Below are 22,346 nucleotides of genomic sequence, written 5' to 3'. Positions count from 1 at the left end.
CTTCCTCTTCAGGGCTTGGGGGTTTGAACTCCCTCTAGAGGCTGAAGTGTACCAGTAAGAGCAAATCATTACCATATACATATATATTTATTGCATTTCAAACAGGTTGAAAGGTAGCCAAGTGTGAGGAACTTTGAGAATAATGAGAGACAGTGACTTGGTCCAACTAAAAAAAAATCACAAAAGGCTTCTGAGAAAAGGCCACAGAAAGAATGAGTGAGTGTTTGAATGTGTATAGGAGTGTCACATTGCTCTAGTTTATACTTGATTGCTCAAATTTTTCATTCTACATCCTTGAAAAATGCATGTAAATTACAGGCTGCATTCTATTTGGGGTGGGTGGGGGTGAGGCATTTCTTGGTTCTCTTTCTGGAATTTCTCTAGGTTTCTCCTTGCCATTCTACTTCCCAGCTGGCTGGCTTCAGGACAGCAATTCTTGGCTCTTTCTGAGATATGGTGGATGATAGCAGTCCCTTGGGGTAAGTATAGCTTCGATTTATGTCTGTGATCTTCCAAAGGGTTTGAAGCCCCCAAATGCTCTAAAACCAGGGCCAGATATTTTGAAATAGAATAATGAGACAGGGACAAACAGATCTATTCCCTGCCTGCATTTCCTCTGCATTGGCTTTAAATGGGGTGATGGTGTTCAGAAAAGATGAGCCACCCAACTAGAAACACAGAGTGGTTATTTTCTTCCCTGCTGCAGGAAATAATGGATCTGCTTTGAATGCTGCGTGCTGAGGGTGGGTGATAGCCAAGGAGTTAAACCACTTCCCAAGTTGTTTTTAACTAAACTCTTGCCCCAGGGTTTAGAAATCTCCCTCTCTAATTGATGTCTTTGGTCAGTGGCTGCTTATAATTAAAAAGATTGCACTTAAAAGGTGTAGAGGCTGGTCTTGTTATTGGCATTAGAGGATTTTGCTTTGTAATTACAAGCTGAGGTCTAGAACCAGTGCACAGGCTGTTGAGTTTCAGATCTCATACAGAGAAAATGGCAGGCATTTTAGTGCAAACTCTGCCTATTGATCAAGAAAAACTTTTGCTCAATAGGCACAGTTTGATCAATAGGCATAGTGCTGTGCTGTTTCTAACAAGAAGTACCACTGGTTTTTCATCTTCAGAGTGTCTATTATCTTATTCTGTTTGTCTTATAATAAAATTATTGGTTGTATTTATTCATTAAGCATTATGAAGAATTGAGTATGTGCCAGGCATTATATAGAAAGGTTTATAAACAATGAACTACAAAAAGACTATATTTGAATTTAACGCAATATGATCAGGAAGATTTGGGGAGGACATACATCAGAAGTTAGCAAATTTTTCTGTTAAGGGTGAGACACAATATTTTAGGCTTTGTTGGCCAATACAGTCTCTGTTACCGTTGCTTGACTGTGTTCTTGTAATGTGAAATCAGCCACAGACAACACATAAATGGATGTTGTCCAAGAAAAATATATTTTATTTATGGGTATTAAGATTTGAATTTCATGTAATTTTCACATCACAAAAAAGTCTTTCTTTGATCGTTTTTCAATCATTAACAAATGTAAGAACCATTCTTAACTCATAAGGCTTTACAGAAACAGGCAGTGCAATATATTTGGCCCATAGGCCATAGTTTGCTGACCCCTGAGATGGACTAATCTCTGGGACCATCCCATTGTTATTTGAGAGGTATCTGACATAATGAAGGAAAGGACAGCTAGTACATTCCTTTGTTTCAGACATGGCCATAATGCAGCACTGTCATGGAGGCATTAGAATTGGTAAAATGTTGAAAGGTATTTGGAGGACATTCTTCACACTCTACTCCTCCCCATAGTAACTGTTCCAATGTGTAGAAACCTTCATATGAGGAAATTCTTCCCAAGGTCTAAACTGAATCCATTGTGCTAAAGGTAAAGCATTATCACCAAAATGAGGCCAAACACTAATGCGTCTGAATTGTTCCTCCATAAAACCTGATAGTATGGGAAGAGCTTGGCTGCAGAAGTGAATTATAAATAGGAAGGCAGTTTCTGCGGTGTGGGTTCAGGTGAGTATAGGCTTCAGACATCAACACATCAAACTTATTGCTGTCACCTGGAAAGAACCTTTGTCAAATTTAGGGTCTATCCTATACTAAATTCTGAAGCTGGAATGAGTAACTTCCAGAGGCAGTAAGTTCCCCGTACTGACATTATGTAAGGAGGGGTTAGAGATCACTTACTGATAATGGGGAGACAGTGAAATGGGATCTGCAATTTGAAGTTATACATTTGAAAAACATCAAGTATATTGGCTTTGTGCTGGATGTCATCCTGTCTCAATTGGAGAAACAGCATGAAAAAAGAGAGATTAAAATGTAACATTTCATCATGCACCATATTTTACATTTCCAATCACATAGGCACAGCTTCACAACTCAGCAGACATAATTACCAAGACCCACAGTTCCCTTAGTCCCTGGGATGAGTAAATGATCACCAACTAGGTGAGCATTTTACATCCAGTTTGGATTTTTCTCAGCCTCATGAGCAAAGCACCAGGCATTTAAGTAACCGAGGATGAAAAAGTGGAGGCGTTTCATTTTATTTTATAACCCAGATGAACGTCCTCTCCCCTGCTGATTTCTGATCTTAGAAACTAAATACCTGCTAAGGGGGACAAATTCCAAAAACGGGAAAATTAAGCTGAGTTTTAGTTAAGTGTGTCCCAGTGGTGAGCATTTAAATTAGAGCTCAAGGAAAAAAAATGTCTTATAAACCAAGTGGTGAAGCCTCCCCGCCCTGGGCTCTTAGGGTCCAGCCCTAAGAGAAAGGGCAGGTCCCCAAGGCGGCTCTCTCTTGCACTGGCTGGATGAACTGCTGTGTCAGCAGCTCCATGCGTCATTAGCCGACCTGGAAAAACTCCAGCTGCTTTCCTCTTACACTCTCTCTGTACCTCTCACTTTAAAAAAGCTTTCATCAACATCATCCCAAACATCTTTTGTTTTCCCAGCTGGAGTAGCCGTTCTTTCTGTTTGTATCCCATCTTTAGCCAACTAAGTTCTTTTGCCCATAAGAACGGCAACCATGAATCAAAAGGAATCATCACCTGTAAACTCTAAAGTGAGTCTGAGCGCTTTGGGATTCCCCCTCCCATCTATCTTCTTGGAGCTGCCATATTTAGTTACATTTTCCTATTCACTGTTGGTGGTCATTATCTCCCTCCTTTTTCCATCCTCCCTATTAGAAACAAAAGTATGAAGATCCTCCCAGCAATATTTTCTTCTGAGATTTAGCTCCAATACAACATAATCCTCTCTTTGCTTGGTGGGTTTCCCAATTCCTCTGGCAGGCAGGGGTGAGCTACATGTCTGGTCTTTGGCTGGAGTTATTTACTACAGAAAATGATCTCTTGTTTCAGGGTTTCCCCCAGATTCCTCTGCAAATGGTTTTACAATAAATCCAGGAAAGAAAATCAGACTTTTGTTGTTGTTGTTGTTCTTTAAAGAACTGACACCTATTCCTTGCCTATAAAGCCTCACACATAATTTTTGGCTTTTACTGTCTTCAGTACTTTAATCCTCATCATACAAAACTGGATCAAACATTTAAAAGTCATGTTTTCATCCTGCTGTCTCCAGAGAAGAATCTCTGCTTTGATTTTAAACATTGTAAAAGCACAGAATTATGTTATTTCACTCAGGAATTCTGGTACCTCAGGAATACTTCCTTATAATTGTTTCTTATGCCCATTTCTTACTATTTAAGATGATGGCAGAAATGGTGAATAGTCTATCATTGTTTTCTGGGTGACACAACTTGAAATGATGAAAATATTTTCTAGGTGAGCTGCTTCCAAGCTGGGGGTTGCTGTGTTTACCACAGCTCAATCAATTCAGCTAGCCTTTAATACCATGCTCTGTGTATTGTCTGTCACTTGCTTCATCTTTCTGAATTTGGAAAATCCAATGCCCAGACCACAAGATGAAAAAATCCAGGGAATTGAGCACAGTTCAAGTACATACAAAAGTATTAATTTACAATTTGTTGCTTACCAAAAGATTTTAATTGTTCCATGTAAGTAGATCTGGTCTCTTGGATGAGGTTGAAAATCCTCCCTGGTCCATGGAAAGCTTCCTGGATTTTTATTCTTAAAGTGTCAACTGGTTACTTTCAAAAGCTAACTTCATCATGTCAAGCTAAAAGTACTCACTGATTACATGAGAGAGACCTCTGTTACCCGCCTAGATAATTCCTGAGTGACAGAAAGGGGAATGGAAAAGGAAAAAAAGCGAAGGAAATGGGTACCCTTGGAAGGTGGGACTTTTGTGCCAGTCAATAAACTTAAGGAAAAACTGTTAACATGGCAATGACCATACCTTGAACTTCAAGTACCTCAGCCTAGTAAACACGTAGCTTTCACACAAACTGGAAAACTAAAGCCCAAAGAGGTGGTGGTATTACACAAAACCATATACCTAGGAACTGGTAAGACTCAACTCTCTTGCACTATTTGCTAAAATATTGACATATTTCTATATGGTTAGTAAATAGCTATTTCCTTGATCCCCAGGTAACCCCTGCTGCCCTAATTCTTCCAGCGTTCACCCAGCAGGCCTTATTCATTATCCTGCAACTGAAGATCAGCCCTAGACACAGCAGGAAGCCTCCCGCACCCTGCTCTAGCTCAGTGGCTGATATTCATACCAATTTGTCAGGACCTGTAGACATCTCAGTTAAAGATTGAAACATGGTTCCCATTCTTAATTGTGAAACTTGGCTCCATCTGCTGGACTGGCATGTGACCACAGCCTCCAATGAGTCTGAGAATTGGAGGGAGTCTGAGAATCTCAGACTCTACCTGGGGAGGCTGAGAATCTCAGAATCTGGGAATCCTTGATCTTTTTATTGTGTTTGTTTTTGTTTGTTTGTTTTAAGGGCCCAGCCATTTTGAAAGCACAAACTCTGGTCTTTGTTGGAATCAGTACCTGTTATGGGCTGAGTTGTGTCTCCTCCAAATCTGTATGTTGATATCCCAACCCCCAGTGCCCCAGAATGTGACTGTATTTGGAGATAGGGTCTTTAAAGAGGCAATTAATTTCTTCTCAGACTGCCAGCTAACATCAAATGTAAAGAGGTAATTAAGCTAAATGGAGGGTGGATTAGGGCGGGCCCTACCCCAGTATGACTAGTGTCCTTATAAGAAGAGGAGATGAAGACACAGGCATATGCAGAGGGAAAACAGTGTGGAGACAAATGCTGAAGATGGTCACCTGCAATCCAAGGTGAGAGGCCTCAGAAGAAACCAGCCTTGCCAACAACTTGAGCTTGGACCTCTGTCCTGCAGAACTGTGAGAAAATAAATTTTTGTTGTTTAAACCACCAAGTCTGTGGCATTTTGTGATGGCAGCTCTAAAATGCTAATACAGTACCTCTTCCTGACCTTGTCATCAATTCATGCTATTCATAGATACACTTTCTTTGTAGTATTGAAGTTCCTTTGCTAAAGAACTCATGTGCTTAGGATGCCTATGCCTCGTTGGACAGGATAGTTCCAGTTTATGCCTGCTGTCCTCGTATAATGTTTATAGTGCTTCCTTTATCTCTCAAACATATCTCAGCCTGGACAATAAATTGCACGACCATCCTAACTTTGTTTAACCCTTGGTTCCTTTACTTGTAATTTTATCACATATTCTCAATCTTTTCCTTGTTAAGTACTTGTCACTTCTTTCTTCAAAGCCTAATATTTGGTATGTCCCCGGGGTGCCCCTAAAGTAGCCTCGTTCATGATTCGGCCCACCAGGCAATGGCATTATACAGTGAATGGACACTATGGGCAGGATATTGAGTAGGTTTTTGTGGAGAATTTTATGGAATAAAGACTTCACTCCTTCCTCCGAAGAGCAGTGACCTGGCAAGCAACACACATAAATCAGAGTCATCTTGTGTCATCTTATTTCTGTCCTACACAAACCATTATTTTATCCTCAAGTAATTTTTTGGAAAATGTCCTTAAATGCTGTTTAATCTTCCCATCCAGATTCACTGCAGCGAATTTATGGCAGGCTTCAGAATACAATTAATGCACACTTCTATCCCATCCCATTTTGTCGCTGGCTATGGCAATATAAAGCTTTTGGCAAGCTGACAGGGGAAGGAGAGGGGAGAGGCTCTGTTCTTAAGAAGCATGTTAGCGATAAGTGAATTGGCAGTGTTTCAAATGGCACTGGGTAGCTAGTTTATGGCCCTACAACGGTGGCCTTACCCAAACACTTCCACAGAATCACTGTAGGAAATACCTTCTGTTCCTTGCCTCCCATGTTAAATTAAAAAAATTATTATATTAGCAGCTCAAGAAAATAGGAATTTATCACATCAAAACCAGCATCACATGTAAAGCTTGAAAGTTGTGATTGCATCAAGGACTAGAAGACAAGAAGCCACAAAATTCTTCCTTCTCTTTCTCTATATTTGTTGTTTTTCTGCAGTTGAATAGCTGTGTGAGGTACAGGGTGGTAGGCAGGGCTCAGAAGGCTCTATTCTAAATCAAGTTCAAGATTCTCAACACGGCAGTCCTCTGGAGGAAAGCCAGGTAGTGATCTTATCCAAAGATCCATTTGGCTGATGAGGTCACAGCCCAGCACTGAGTCTCCTCAGCTCCATTTCCAAATGGCTTGTAAAAGAACTTGGATACGTGATCTCATCTTCTTGGCCTTATGTCTTATGGTCAGTGCAGTGGGCACAGTGGCACCTGATGGCCCATTTAATAGGTGTGTAGGCCGGGTCCCACTGAGGTTGGGTGTGCACACATACACGGGTCAGGAGCCCTGGATAGTCCTGCAGACTTGCATTGATTACCCTCCTGGCCAGTTTCTCACTCACATGGAAAACTGTCCCATCTATCCACATATGGATTTGGAAAACTGTACTGGAGAAATAAGAATTTGTTTTTCCAGCCCCCAAAGATAATTTATGTAATTATGACACAGGAAATGAACAGAGCACAGGATGGTTTCCAGTCTTTATGTCCTATATTTTTTTATGAGACATTCTGGAAGCTTGCTTTTCTGTATCATCTCTATTAAAGAATTGAAGAAATCTATGTCTCTGTGCTGCAAATGCATTTGAAAGGGAATGCTGTGAGTGGATGTTATTGCTGTAAATCATCTTGGGTGTAAAAGTGGGAGGTGGACCATTAGAATGTGGAAAGGAATGACCAGATAGTGTGTGTGAACAAAGCTCTTTTGGTATGCCCAATCTAAGTCTTGATGACATGCATGGTAGAACCAAGAGAGCATTTCTCAAATCTTTGCCCACAGCTTGGAAACACTTCACAGCACCACTGGAGGCCTGAGAAGCCAATATGGTCAAATACTGTTATTACTTAACATGACTATAAGTTTGAAAAAAAGAGAGATGAAAGAGTTATTTGGCTGAAAAATCCTTTAGACTTATATATGTTCTTAGAGCCTTGTATCTTTTACTTACAGATTTATAAACAACAAAATTACTTTAAAAAAGCTACCTATAACTTAGAAGACTTGGTAGGAAAGAAAAAATCTTCACTAATTATTTTCCCCACACATACCCTGAAACCACTTTTTGATTGTCAGTGCAGATATCCAGAAACCCCACTTTCACAAAGCATATATGTTAGTCATTTTCTAGTCCCATTTGTCTTTGAAGAAGGAGGATCCATTTTTTAAGGTGATCCATTTTATTTTTTCAACCAATGAAAGGCTTACATGCTGTAAGAATCCTCAATCCACAACTTCAGGAGCTTAAAGTTAAGCTAAGGATGGACATGCCATGACCTCCCCCAGTGCCATCAGGATGCATCCATTCCCCACTCTTCGTATCCTTGAGGGGAGCATGAAGTTCTGCCTGCTCTGCTTCTGCCTGGGTGTCTTGGGGTACCGGGGGTTTCTGTGTCACTGGGCAGGTGTGGGAAGACATTCTTGTCTTCATTCCAGCTAAACTTGTTCTGCTCTTCCTTGCCTTGTTTCAGAAATGAATTGACAGTATAATTGACAACAATAATAATTCCAATATATTTATTCAAAAATTGTATTCTCTCCCTTTTCTCTGGGTCAGCTTCCCCCTTAGTTCTCAGTGACTACCCTGGAATTGGATTGATGTAGTCCCACTCTTCATCTTGGGTTTAGGACCCTCTCCATGGGGACATTCTTGATGCTAGATACCATGAGAGAAATGAGAAAGGCTTTGGAACACTGGAATTAAGGCTTTTGGCCAAAACAAGGAGACGTGAACTCCCTGTGGCTCTTAAGGATGAAGAGATGGTGCCCCAAGGAGAGTGCAGTGATGGTTCAAGGAGATTGTTAGGAAGGAGATTCAGGGTACTGGCACTCAAAGCCTTCCAGGCCACTCTCCAGGAAATGCCACAGTTTCCCAGTAAAAAGCTGATTTAAAAAAAAAAAAAAAAAAAAAAAAGCTGGAAAGAGGATGGCAAAGAGTTGCAAAGAGTTTATGTCTTAAATGTTAAAAGAGTAGCAGCTTCCAACTGTAGGAGTCAGGATAACATCTTTGGAATTCTGGATTCTTAGAGTAGATATACAATCTAATCCCTGCTACTACAATCCTGTGGCATTACTGTTCCATAACTTCTTTTTTTAAAACTGCAGATCTCAAGAGTTTCCTAGAAACAGAGAAGTGAAGTGGAAGCTTACCTGAAGTTGGAGGCTGCCCAAATCTGAATAGAAGTATAATTATTAGTATCTCTGCATATTAGGGTTCTCCAGAGAAACAAGACCAACATGATGTATATTTGTGTTTGTGTATATACACACGTATATACACTATATATATATGAAAACAAATGTGTTATAAGCAATTGGTACATATGATTATGGAGACTTGCACATGCAAATCTTTAGCATGGACAGGCAGCCTGGAGACCCAGGAGAACTCATGGTATAGATGGAGTCTGAAAGCAGTCTGCTAGAGAATTCTCTCTTACTTCAGAGAGGCTTCTCTTTTTGTTCTATTTAAGCCTCCGGCAGATTGGACGGAACCCACCCAAATTATGGAAGGCAACCTACTTGCTCAAAGTTCACTACTTTAAGTGTTAATTTCATCTGAAAACACCCTTCCAATTGACAGATAAAAGTGGCCATCACACCTTCCATAGTTCCAGACAAGAAGAGCATCCCAGAGGGAAGCAAGTGTCAGCCAGAGATGACTGTGGTGTCTAGCTGACTTTGACAGGTATCCAGGGTGGAGTGGGAGAGTGAGGCATGGAGACAGAACAATATGTGCAAGTACACACATGCTCAAGGCCACTGTAGTATTGTGGACATCCTTAGCTTCAACCTTGCAAGCAGACCTGGAAACTAGTCATTGAGTAGCCCAAACACCACAGCTTCTTCCCGATTAAGAAAATGAGGCTGCATTCGGCTACTGCTTTGTTTTGGGTTCCTGAGGAGTTTGTGAGGATATTAGACATAGATCTCAGTTTAACACTGCCTGGCTGAATTCTTGATTTCAGTCACCTCAGGTCACCTTTGCAGTAGCCCAGAGGAAATATTCAATTTAAGCAAATATATCAGACATGGGGTTTCCTTTATCAATCCATGCTGACCGGCCTTTAATGAATTAGAGAGAAATCCATTCCACATTGCCTGCATAAAGATGTAAAGCTGATGCATAAATCTTGACTTTAAGAAGAAGTAAATTCAAACCAGAGTTAGGGGCTCGTGCCTTTTGAGGCCATAGCAGGAATATTAATGACTCACAGTTATGTAATTATTTGAGCCTATTTATATCTCAGGAACACCAAATGCCATTTTTCTTCCTCTCGAGGTATCCATTCAGACTCTGCGAGTTTGGAGTATTAGTGAAACCCACTGCCTGCCTTGGCCGTCATGTTCAGAGTTCACTGCATTTCTTGGTTGGACAGAAGTCTTTGGCTTCTTTTCTCTTTTGTTTATTTGTGTTCATTTGGAGGAAGAATAACTCATTCATCCCTGAGCCGGTCTGATTGAAAAAAGAAATTCAGAACTTGTTTTCAGTCTGTTCCTTTTAAAACTGTCCCCTTCATCCCAATTTCACTCTCAAGAGATATGACCATTGTAGAAATTAAATTATAATTAGGGTCAAGGACTTTGAAATAATGACCCCCAGACTGACCTCTCTGTCTGTACTCTTAAGTGTCTCCTTTCAGTGCACCCAGTGTTGGGTTCTGGGCCATTTTAAACCTGTTTCCAGAATTGCCACCTGACACTTAACCGTCACACAATGCCTTGCCTTAGCAAATGCATCTGTTCTATGGTACAGCACTAAATGCTCTTCTGAAATTCAGATAAATTATGTCTGCTGATTTGGTCATGTGGCCCAAGAATTCAGTTTTGGGGAATGTATCGGATTTGGCCTTCCCTTTATCAATCCGTGCTGACCGACCTTTAATAAATTAGAGAGAAATCCATTCCGTATTGGTAGGTGCACAATCTGAGTGGAAGAGTAATCAGCACCGGATCTCCAAACACACCCCTGCCTAATTTCCTGCCCTTAATATGCTCCAGTCTGTGACAGGGCATAGGGAGGCTCATTGGAATTACTTTAGACTCTTGAAGAGCCAAATGGAATACGAGGCTGAAGGAAATGTGAGGTTCTTTATGCCTCCGAAGTGCAGGGAGGGGGAGCATAGTGTAGTCATCTGGGTGGGCTTTGCAAGGCTTGACTTCTAGGAAAAGTTGATATGTGGCTTTCAGGCCAGTTGCTTCCCATCTCCCGGCCTCAGTTTCCTTGGCTGTTGCTGGGACAGCGATCTCTCAGGCTCCTTTCAGGTCTAATAACTTTCAGCTCCAGGGAAACAAAGCAGGGAACAGTTACTTGTACTCCAAGGTCAAATGAGACTGGCATTAAGGCTTTCCTGATGCTCATCTGGGATCCTGACAAGGCTGAATTGGGTCAAACTCACTGATCAGAGGCATTCAGAAGCAAGGAACGTTAGAGTTCTCTTTTATCCCAGAGATCTTATTAGAAGAAATAATATTTGAAAAAGGTGCCAGAGGCGTTTTCTGTGATTATTATTCTTGTAATAATCCATTTGAATTTCAATGTACTTAAGATACGGATACCTGCTGAGTTAAAGGAAAAATCTTAGGCCAACGAGTACCTGAATTTGGTGAAATCGTCAACAGGAAAAGTCTTACGGGTGATTTAACTCTAAAATGGTACAATAGCAAATTCCACTCCACATACAAACTCTGCGTTTCACAATCCCATTTAAATTCCCATTCAGATCCGAGAAAGGATCTGAAAACTGCTACAATAAAGGAATCTGTTTAACTTTGGGTAACCTGGCATTTTGTGAACTTACTTGATATTGGGACCCATTTTGTTTGATTTGTTTTCTGCAATGGCTATTAAAATAATTCAGAATTAAGATTCCACAGAACATACTTTGTAAAATGCCAGTCTAACCTTTTCAGGGATCCTCCTGTCTGTTTGCATGTCATGGTCTTTAAGGTAGTTTTCATTCTTTCTTTGGAGAAGTGTTCATCTCCAGTTATCTTCAGGTTGCGCTCATCCCCAGGTCTTTTGAAAATATGTTTTTCCATTTGGCTGCACATCCCTATCTTAGTTAGATCTGCAAAAACTTGCCAAATGTGAAAGTCTTTACTTAAGCTACTTTTGAGTTGCTCCTGGAAGCTTTCAATATTTAAAAGTATCAATTTAGCACAAAAATGAATGAATAGGTGAATCAAGGGCTCTTTAATTTTAAAAAACGTTTTCCATTACACTAGATTTTTTGGAGAAGTGTATGGCAGAAACATCGATGTTTGGACTGATGGCATGTAGAGGAACCCTGGACACACTGTGTTTTCAACTAGCTGAGTGGCAGAAACGCCAAATGTGCCCTGGGGATGCCACGCTTGTGGGTGCCGCATCCAGGCAGAAACACAACTCAGGCTGGTACATTGAGAAGGTGAGAGTGACTCCTTAAAGCTGCCCCTGGCATTCACAATAATTGCTACCAGACTCCATTTTTTTTTTTCTCTGCTTTTCACTCCCTCTTTCAATTCCTAGCCTGCTAACAGCACACTTTATTTCTGAGTTATTAAAAATTACATCTTTCTTATATTGATTCTTGACAGTTGCCAGCTGACATCTAATTGTTTCCAGGTCTGAGGTTTCAAATTTACTGATTTCCTTTTTGATATTTTAATCTTTCTCCTGTATCCTACTCATTCCCTCACCTCCCCTGCTGGTTTGCCTTGTCTTCAGAATTTCTCAAAGCAGCTGTGAGGACCCTAGCTCAATTTCTTGTTAATTATTTCTTTACATTGCAAAGGAAAATGGCCAACCACATAGATGGGCATTGCTGTTCCTACATTTCTCTGACTTGCTTTGAACAACCACTGTTTACAGCAGAGCAACAGGCCCAGGAATTCCCTCTAGGACATAACTGTGCTCAGCCTCCTCCTCTGAACACGACTCTGCCACCCTCCCCAGAATGTTTGTGAGCCTGGCCTCTCCTCTCGTTCTTAGGTGATGTTTGGGCAATATTAAGAACTTGGCATTGAACCCCAAACAGGTCATAAGATAAAACGCTAAATTATGGAAATGGTGACTGCAGTGAATTCATTTTGCATGACTCGGGAAGGATGGAACTGGGACTGATGTGAGCTAAATGAACCCGACTCAGTAAAATGGTGAGATTTGAGATGACAGCAAGCTTTAAGAGATCAGAGAATGTCTGTTTGCTTAGTACTGTGTCCTCAGTGCCTGGCACAGCATATGGCTAATACTAGGCACTGAATGATTATTTGGCAAGTTTGTTGTTGTTGTTGTTGTTTTGTTTTGTTTTGTTTTGTTTTGTTTGAGATGGAATTTCGCTCTTGTCACCCAGGCTGGAGTGCAATGGCGTGATCTCGACTCACTATAACCTCTGCTTCCCAGGTTCAACTGAGTCTCCTGCCTCAGCCTCCCAAGTAGCTGGGATTATAGGCATGCACCACCACACCCAGCTAATTTTGTATTTTTAGTAGAGACAGGGTTTCACCGTGTTGGTCAGACTGGTCTCGAACTCCTGATCTCAGGTGATCCACCCACCTCGGCCTCCCAAAGTGCTGGGTTTACAGGCATGAGCCACCGTGCCCGGCCATTTGGCAAGTTAAGTATGAATTTTCTTCTCCCTCTTCATGGTTCTAATCAATTATTAGAGTTTGGGACAAATTCATAATCGGCATTCACAATAATTGCTAACAGACCACATTTTTTTTTTCTGCTTTTCACTCCCTTCTTCAATTCCTAGCATGCAAAAAGCACACTTTATTTCTGAGTTATTAAAAATTACATCTTTCTTATATTGATTCTTTCCTGTTAAGATTTAACAGGAAACTTTCTTGTTTCTGCTGAACAGTTTTCCCACTCTTAACACCATTTAGGAGTTTAGCTCAAGAATATATCCTAGAAATGATCTCACGGTACCTCCCGGGAAAGCACAGTCTGAATATATAGATCCATAGAATGTTTGAGAATGGAAGGAACCTTAGGGTCACTCTGGTTCAACACTTTAATTGTGCAGTGCCACATTGAAGCCCTTGGAAGTGAAATGATTTCCTCTAGGGAGTCCTGGTCTGTGTGGAGTGCTTGGTGGGCACTTTATTCCTAGAAGAAACATTTGCTGAGAATTTTTTGTGAATTCCCTGGCACCTCAGGCCTACTGCACATGCAGGAAGGGTCACCTTTCCCAGTTCTGGGGAAAACAAAATCTTCCAAGCCCAGACATGCAGATATTGGTAGGTAGAAGTTATCTGGAGGAGAGTGAAATATGTAAGAAACATGAGGGGTGGAGGCTGACAACATCTGCTACACTTAGTTTGGTGTGGGGACAATAAGCAAGGCTTCTTCAGAACATGACAAGGAAGATGACAGGGTATTGGAGGGGAACATGTAGCTCTGTTTCTTTGACTCATAGTGGAACTTACAGGGAATGCATTGCCTTTTTGAAATGCTGAGATTTAGGGTTTGAGAGCACTGGGAAGCTGTCACAGGGGCCCTGGTAATACTGGTGCTGATGAGGTTTCCTCTCTTGGGCAATTCGCAGACATTGATGTCAGTATCAGTATCTGCAAGGTGGTGCCAGGGCAGAAGGACATGAAGGCAGTCTTTGTGAGATCTTGTCAGATACTCCTAGGGAGTCCCAGATTTAACTGGGGAAGTTTTTGAAGTGGATCTTACATTACACCAATAGGAGCACAACTAGTGAAGTTAGAGTTGTCATGATTTTTGTAACTTCATCAGTACATAAAGGCTAGTAAGACCCAGGAAAACTCCAAATTTAAGAGCAAATGGAGTAGAAAGTGAGGAAACGAACATAATCCCCGATGGGGCTCCATATTCTCTATGTCTTCTCTTTTCACTGTTATCCGGGATCAACACTGGGACCAGGACTTGGAGAAGTGGGACGTAATAGATTGACTCATTGGTTTCCAACTCTTCATACATCCCTATGTTAGAATTGTACATCTGTACCCTTGGCCATATGACTTTCCTTCTTCCCTCTAGGGAAGAAGTGTGCTTCCCTGCCCTTTACTATTGGTTTGGCCATGTGACTTGCTGTGGCCAATGGAATGTTAGAGGAAGTGAAATGGGTAGGGGTCCTGAATGTGTGGTTGGTTTTCCCTCTTGAGCTTCTTCCATTTTCCATGAGGACAGGCACCAGGTAGCTGCTGGTTCCAGTACGATGGAGGCCATACGGAGCACACCTGAATCCAACCTAAAGCCTGGAGCCAACCTAATAAACCTATACCCTAAAGCACAGCCTCTCGGCTGAGCCCAGAATAAATAATCCAAACCATAGCTGACCTATAACCCACAAGGCCCTGAGATTTTTGAGGTTGTTTTAGATACACCATAAGCTGGCTACTACAGTGGAAACGTGTGGAAAAAGTCCTGCAAATGCATGGAAAAGGGAGAATTCTAGACCATGGATGGATTTTCAGGGTAACCAAACTTTACCACCCAATATCTTTGACCACATGATTAACAGAGGCTTTGTGAAGAATCAAAACTTGGATAGAAGCTTCAGTGAACCAGCAATATGGGTAGAGGTGGGCCAGAAATGTGAAAGAAAGGCGATGGAGCTTTGCAACACTTAAAGCAATCAAAATAAACAGTTGTGAAACCAGGAAAAGGCAATCCCCAGCACCGGGGTCTGCTGCCGGCCTGCCACAGCTTTGGTACATTTAATCTATCGCATTAACACAGCTTTTAGAGTTACAGTCCCTCCAAAGGATTTGGGCTCCACTTCAATTGCAGTTGCCAGGGCCTAAAACTGTCAATTAGAAAACCAGTTACCCAAGTAAACCCCTCCACTGGCTGTCAGGTGAAAGCTCTTACTCCAACCTTCATTTTGGCCCTTTCTTTACATGTAGATCCAAACTCTTCAAAACTACTTCCTGGTCCAAATCACATTCCCAGAGAGTGTTACAGAAAGGAATGCACTTTGAAAGTTTGCAACTATGCAAAAGTTAGTCCTTACGGCTTTGTCTCCGAGTAGGTGTGATGCTGTGGTTTGATGCGGCATAGAATGAGCTAACATTTTCCATGACTGTTTTCTTGATTTTTTGGGTCACTCTCAGTTCTAGCTTATTGTTGATTGAATAAGGTAGATTGAAATGAACTGCCTTGTTCCCTGGTCACATTACCTTCACGCTTCTTATGGAAGAGTCATAAAAACAAGAGTGGTTTCTAAACATGATCTATTCTGGTCTGAGATGCATAGGACAAGAGTAGCTTCTTGCACCCACATTTCTGAAAGCTACCACTCCCAGAGGGAAGGGAAGTTAACATTTCCGGAGTGCCTCTGCTTATATTGTCTCATTTAATCCCTGACCCCTCCTTCGAGGAGGGCCCAGCAGTCCCACTTTACAAAGAAAAAAACGAAGGCTAGAGAGGTGGCATGATAGAGCTGGAATTCCGGCCCAAGTCTCTTATTTAAAAGCCAGTTTCCCTCCTCTTTATACAGAGGTGTTTGGAGAGAGAAATTTTGTAGGAAAAGACTCAGAGTTCTCTTCCCAGGCATCTTGAGGTAGGCTAAGTCTCTCGCTGTGTAGACCTATGTTTGGGTATGGGAAGCCCTGCATATTTTTCCTCATCTGAAAACAGTCAAAGTATTGAACTTCAGAGATGCCATGTGTTGTCTAATAGCTGCTGGTCTCTTTACCTCTGCTCTTTCTTCCCTAATGTTCATTCTTCATAAAGTAGCACAGCAACCAGCACGGTGCTTTTTGTGTGTCTGTTTATTTTTGTTAAAGACTATTTTTTAGAGACGTTCTAGATTCACAGCAAAATTGAGAAGAAGGCACAGAGATTTCCCATCTGCTCCCTTCTTCCACACATGCATAGTATTCCCTATTATCAACATTCTCCATCAAAGTGGTGCATTTGTTACAACTGATGAGCCTACACTGGGACATCATAATCACTCAAACTCCATAGTTTACATTATGGTGTACTCTTGGTGTTGTACATTCCATGGGTTTGAACAAATGTATAATAAAACGTATCTACCATTATAGTATCATACAAAATATTTTCACTGCCCTAAAAATCCTCTGTGCTCTGCCTATTTATTTCTCCCTCCTCCCTAACCCTGTCAACCACCAATCTTTTTACTATCTCCATGGTTTTGACTTTTCAGAATGACATATACTTGGAATCATACAGTATGTATCACTGTAATATTTGCTTCTTTCACTTAGTAATATGCTTCATAATAAGTTTTCTCCATACATTTTTATGTGTTTATAGCTCAATTCTTTTTATCATGGAATAATATTTTGTTTTCTGGATGTACCACAGTTTATCCATTCATCTACTGAAGAACATCTTGGTTGCTTCCAAGTTTTGGTAATCATAAATAAAGAAGTTATAAACATTTATGTGCAAGTTTTTGTGTGGCCACAAATTTGAACCCCTTTGGGTCAATATCAAGAAATATGATATCTGAATCACAAGATAAGATAATGTTTATTGTAAGAAATGGCAAAACTGTTTTCCAAAGTGGCTTTACCATTTTACATTTCTACTACCAGCATTGAATGAGAGTTCCTGTTATCCCACATTCTCACCAGGATTTGGTATTATCAGTGTTCTGGATTCTGTCCATTCTAATAGGTATGAAGTGGTATCGCATTCTTTTAAATTTGCATTTTTCTGATGATATATGATGTAGAACATATTTTCATGTTTATGTGCCATCTGTAATTCTCCTTTAGTGAGATATTTGTTAAGATATTGATGTACTTTTAATCAGGTTGTTAGCTATCTCACTGTTGAATTTTAAGAGTTCTTTGTACATTTTAAGTAACAGTCCATTATCAGTTGTGTCTTTTGCAAATATTTTATCCCAGTCTTTCGCTTGGCTTCTCTCTCTCTTGACGTTTCCTTTCTCAGAAGTTTTTAAGTGTATCAATTCTTTATTTCATGGATTGTGTCTTTGGTTTTGTATATAAAAAGCCATCACCATACCCGAGGTTATCTAGGTTTTCTTCTATGTTATCTTCTAGAAGTTTTACAGGTTTGCATTTTACATATAGGGAAAAGACCCATGAGTTTCTTTCTGTGAAAAGTATAAAATCTATGTCTAGATTTATTGTTTTGCAAATGGATGCCCAGTTGTTTCAGTGTCATTTATGAAAAGGCTATCTTTGTTTCATTATATTGCTTTTGCTCATTTGTCAAAGACGAGTTGACTGTATTAAGCAAGTCTATTTCCAGGCTCTCTATTTTGTTCCATTGACTCATTTGTCTATTCTCTTGCCAATACCATGCTGTCTTGATTAGCATAGCTTCAAGGGTAAGTCTTGATGTCAGGTTGTGTCATTTCTCCAACTTTGTTCTTCTCCTTCAATACCGTGTTGGCTGTTCCGGGTCCTTTGCCTTTCCATGTAAACTTTAGAATCAGTTTGTTGATATCCACAAAGTAACTTGCTAGAATTTTGATTAAGAATTCATTGCCGGGCGCGGTGGCTCAAGCCTGTAATCCCAGCACTTTGGGAGGCCGAGACGGGCGGATCCGAGGGTCAGGAGATCGAGACCATCCTGGGCTAATACGCTGAACGTCCGTCTCTACGTAAAAATACAAAAAAACTAGCCGGGCGACGAGGCGGTGCGCGCTGTATCCCAGCTACTCGTGAGGCTGAGACAGGAAATGGCGTGAACCCGGGACGCGCGGAGCTTGCAGTGACGCCGAACCCCGGCAACAGCACTCCAGCTGGGCCGCAGAAGCAAGACCCGTCTTCAAAAAAAAAAAAAAAAAAAAAAAAGAATTCATTATCTCTGTATCATGTCTGTGTCTGGAAGAACTGATATTTTGACAATATTGAGTTTTCCTGTCCATGAACATGGGCTATCTTTCTATTTGTTTAATTCTTCTTTAATTTTGTTCATCAGAGTTTTGCAATTTTCCTTATATCAATTCTGTATATATTTTGTTATCTAAGTATTTCATTTTTGTGGATGCTAAACAATAATGTGTTTTAAACTTCAAATTATACTTGTTTATTGCTGGTATAAAGGAAAGGTATAAACTTTTATATTTTAACATTTTAACATGCACTCTTACTGTACTCACTTATTAGTTACAGAAGGTTTTTTTTAAAAAATTCTTTCAGATTTTCTATATAGACAATTATGTTTTTTGAATTGACAATTATATCATCTTGGAGCAGACAGTTTTATTTCTTCCTTCCAAATTTGTGTACTTATTTCACTTTCTTATCTTATTGCATTGCTAGGACTTCCAGTATGGTGTTAGAAAGAAATGGTGGGAGGGAACATCCTTGACTTGTTCCTGATCTTTTTAGGAAAGCTTCGAATTTCTCACTATTAAGTATATGATATTAGCTGTAGTTTTTTGTAGATATTCTTTATCAAGTTGAAAAAGCTCCCTCTATTCTTAGTTTTCTGAAAATTTTTGTCATGAATGAGTGTTGGGTTTTGTCAAATGCTTTTTCTGCATCTATTGATGTAATCATATATTTTTTCTTTTTTAGCCTGTTGATTTGATGGATTACCTTAATTGAATTTTAAATGTTGAACCAATCTTGCATATCTGAAATAGACCATACTTGGTCATTGTGTTTTATTCTTTTTATACATTGTTGAGTTTCATTTGTTAATATTTTGTTGAGGATTTTTGCAGCTATATTCCTGAGAGGCATTGGTCTGTAGTTTTCTTATAATGCTTTTGTTTGGTTTTGCTATTAGCGTAATGTTGGTCTCATATAATGAATTAGGAAGTATTCCCTCTGCTTCTGTCTCCTGAAAGAGATTGTAGAGAATTTTTATAGTTCCTTTCTTAAATGCTTGGTAGAATTTTCCAGTGAACCCATCTGGGCCTGGTGCTTTCTATTTTGGATGGTTATTAATTATTGATTTGATTTTTTAACTAGATATAGGCTTATTTAGTTTGCTATTAGCAAGATGTTTTTGATTTGTATATAAGATCCCCTTTCCAAATTTTTTCTGTCTCACTTAGGGTGAAATCTGAAGTCCAGACCTTGGTTCACCGGATCATACATGGTCCAGCTCCCACCATGCCCTAAATTCGTCTTTCACTGCTCACCCATCATTCATTAGACATTTGTTACTATCTAGGGACCTTCTGTTCCTACAACATGCCAAGCTCATCTCTGACTCAAGGCCTTTACCATTGTTTTTTCTTATGTCCAATATATTCTTACCCCAGATCTTTGTGTGGGGGAGCTTTTTCGCCTTCTCCTCAGAGAGAACTTCCTTCCACCATCCTGGTCAAAGTAGACCTTCCTGCTTGCTCCATCTTAGTCATTCTCAGTTTCACAGTACAATTTTATCTCTTTCATAGCCCATATAACTCTGAATTTATTATATTTATTCATTTACTTGTGTACTTTTATATTATCTATCTCCTTACACCAAAGTGTGGGCTATTGATGGCTGGACCTTTGTCAAATGTATTCATTGCTATATCTTCAGTGCATATGACAGTTCTTGGAGCAATGAAAGGTATTCATAAAAATGTATTGAGTGGAAAGAAATGTTTGTGCTTTGTACCTAGCTTATTCTGTTATTGTTTATTTTAGATTTTTAAAGCTTATTCTACTACTTTCTGAGTTAGACACATGATAATCATATTTTTCAGGCTATTAAGGAGAATATAGATAAATGTAGAACAACTCTGTGACCTCCTTTACCACAGAGTAGCTTGTAGTCTTGTGCAAGCTTGACCTCTGCTGTCATGCCCATCATTGTATCCCTATGCCCACCATGGTACCTGACATACATATGGTAAGAGAATGAGGAAGACATGCAAAAAGACTGTAGAGTTCTTAGTGGACCCTATATGTCAGCCAGGAATGGAATTTTAGGAGAAGGAATAAAAGGACTATAAATGGAAATGAATGCAAGCATTTTCTCCCTTTTATCTTTCTTCTCTCAGTGCTCTCTTCTTTCTTTCATTTTAAGATGTTGTGATGATGCTGTAAAGGGAGATGCTTTCAGCTTAGAAGTCCAGGGAAAGCCAGTGAAGAACCCAAGAATAGGATATCTGTAGCAAACCTCTTTGTTCTGCCTCTGACCTTGGGCAAGTGCTAAAGAAGCAAGAGAGGCTCTTGAGAATTCCACGTTGTGAGAAACCAGAGAGAGCTTTGGAATGAAGCTCCCATTTGGTGTGCATTTTCCTGGGGTGTCTTTGAACATACAGTTTCAGAAGCTTGGTGGGTGAGTTGGAAATTATATGGGAATTTAGGGTTTTGAGATATAGACCACAGCTCTTCCCCCTTTCCATTGGCAACAATGGTTCTTGAAAGTCATCAATGTGAACTAGCTGAAATATGTGCCTTCATAAAGAATGGAACTATCTGTTGGCTTAAGAAATAGCATAGGCAGATAAATAAAACTTAGAAATATAAGTGGGAAGTTGAGTGAATTTGTGACCTTTTAATTTAAGAGAAAAATTTTTCCAAGGAGAGAATATTAAGTAAGATTTTGGGATCGATTGTTGTAACTTTAAATAAAAGCAGATCAAAACTTAAAAGTAGGTGAATTTAAGAACTCAGAAATAAATTCTTTATTTCTTAATTTTTCTACTGTTAAAAAAGCATGTTTTGTGAGGAAGTTCTATATAGATTTCTACTGGAATAACTTTGTCAAAGTCTGGGTGAATAACATAAAGGGGATAGGATGAAGGTCTCCTTATGAACACAACATCTATTTTGTTGTACTTGTATCGTAGGAGTGAGATCAAGTAGATCTAAATTAACAATATTTTCATGTAATATAACAGATATGACAGAGTGAAAAACTAGAATAAATTGTCAGCAAGTAAAACAGAGTGGGTTTATTTAGAAGATGTATTAACAGAAGATAAACTATTCATATGAAAAACCAGAGGTACTTGAGCAACATTAGCCACTAAAAAAAAAAAAAAAAAAAAAAACAGTGTTAGCAGAATATGTCAATTTTTCCTAGATATTAAAATAGATTCTTTCCAATATTGTGATGGTTTTCTCTCTAACAATCCAATACTACACGTGTGTATTCAAACTGAAACATACTATAGTCGTTGACTCTTTCTGGGTTGCATTGTTATACATTTGGGAGTGAATCTCTCAAGTATTCATGATGGCCCAACTGAAATAGTGGACTGAGAAGTGAGATGAAGGATGATTTTCTATGACTGTGGATCGAGGTGAAAAATAGACCATAGCCATCTTCTGCTAAAGGCAAGATGAACTCCTGGAGGTATATTTCACCAGTGGAAGATCTGATCTCTACTACAAGTTTGTTGGTAATGCATTATCTTGACTATTTATACTATAATGTTGTTTATTAGCCAAACATGATATTGGTATCAATATCTAGAACTATATCCTAGTCTTAAACTCCAATTTACTAATTATTTTCAATGTAGGCCAGACAAAACAATATTGAAAAAGAAGGAAAAGTTGGAGGATTCACATTCTTGATTTCAAAACTTATCAAAAAGATATATTAATCAAGGGAGTGTAGTACTGGCATAATAATAGACATATAGATGAATGTAATAAAATTAAGTGTCCAGAAAAAAAATCTCATACATCATCTATTGTCAATTCATTTTTTTTTTTATGAGGGTGGCAATTTCAATAAAAGGAGATAATAGTCTGTTAAAAAGATGGTTCTGGGCAACTGATTTTCCACATGCAAAAGAATGAATTTGAACCCCTACCCCACATCATATACAACATCTTTACTCAAAATGGATCAACAGCATAAATATAAGGACTAAACCTATAAACCTCTTAGAAGAAAACATCGAGATAAACCTTGATGACTTAGATTTGGCAATAGATTCTTTTTTTTTTTTTTTTTTTTTTTTTTTTT

Source organism: Rhinopithecus bieti, unplaced genomic scaffold, assembly GCF_001698545.2.
Source record: "Rhinopithecus bieti isolate Rb0 unplaced genomic scaffold, ASM169854v2 scaffold_8760, whole genome shotgun sequence".
NCBI lineage: Eukaryota > Metazoa > Chordata > Mammalia > Primates > Cercopithecidae > Rhinopithecus > Rhinopithecus bieti.
The sequence above is the reverse complement of the archived record's forward strand: the minus strand, read 5'-3'. Positions refer to the sequence as shown.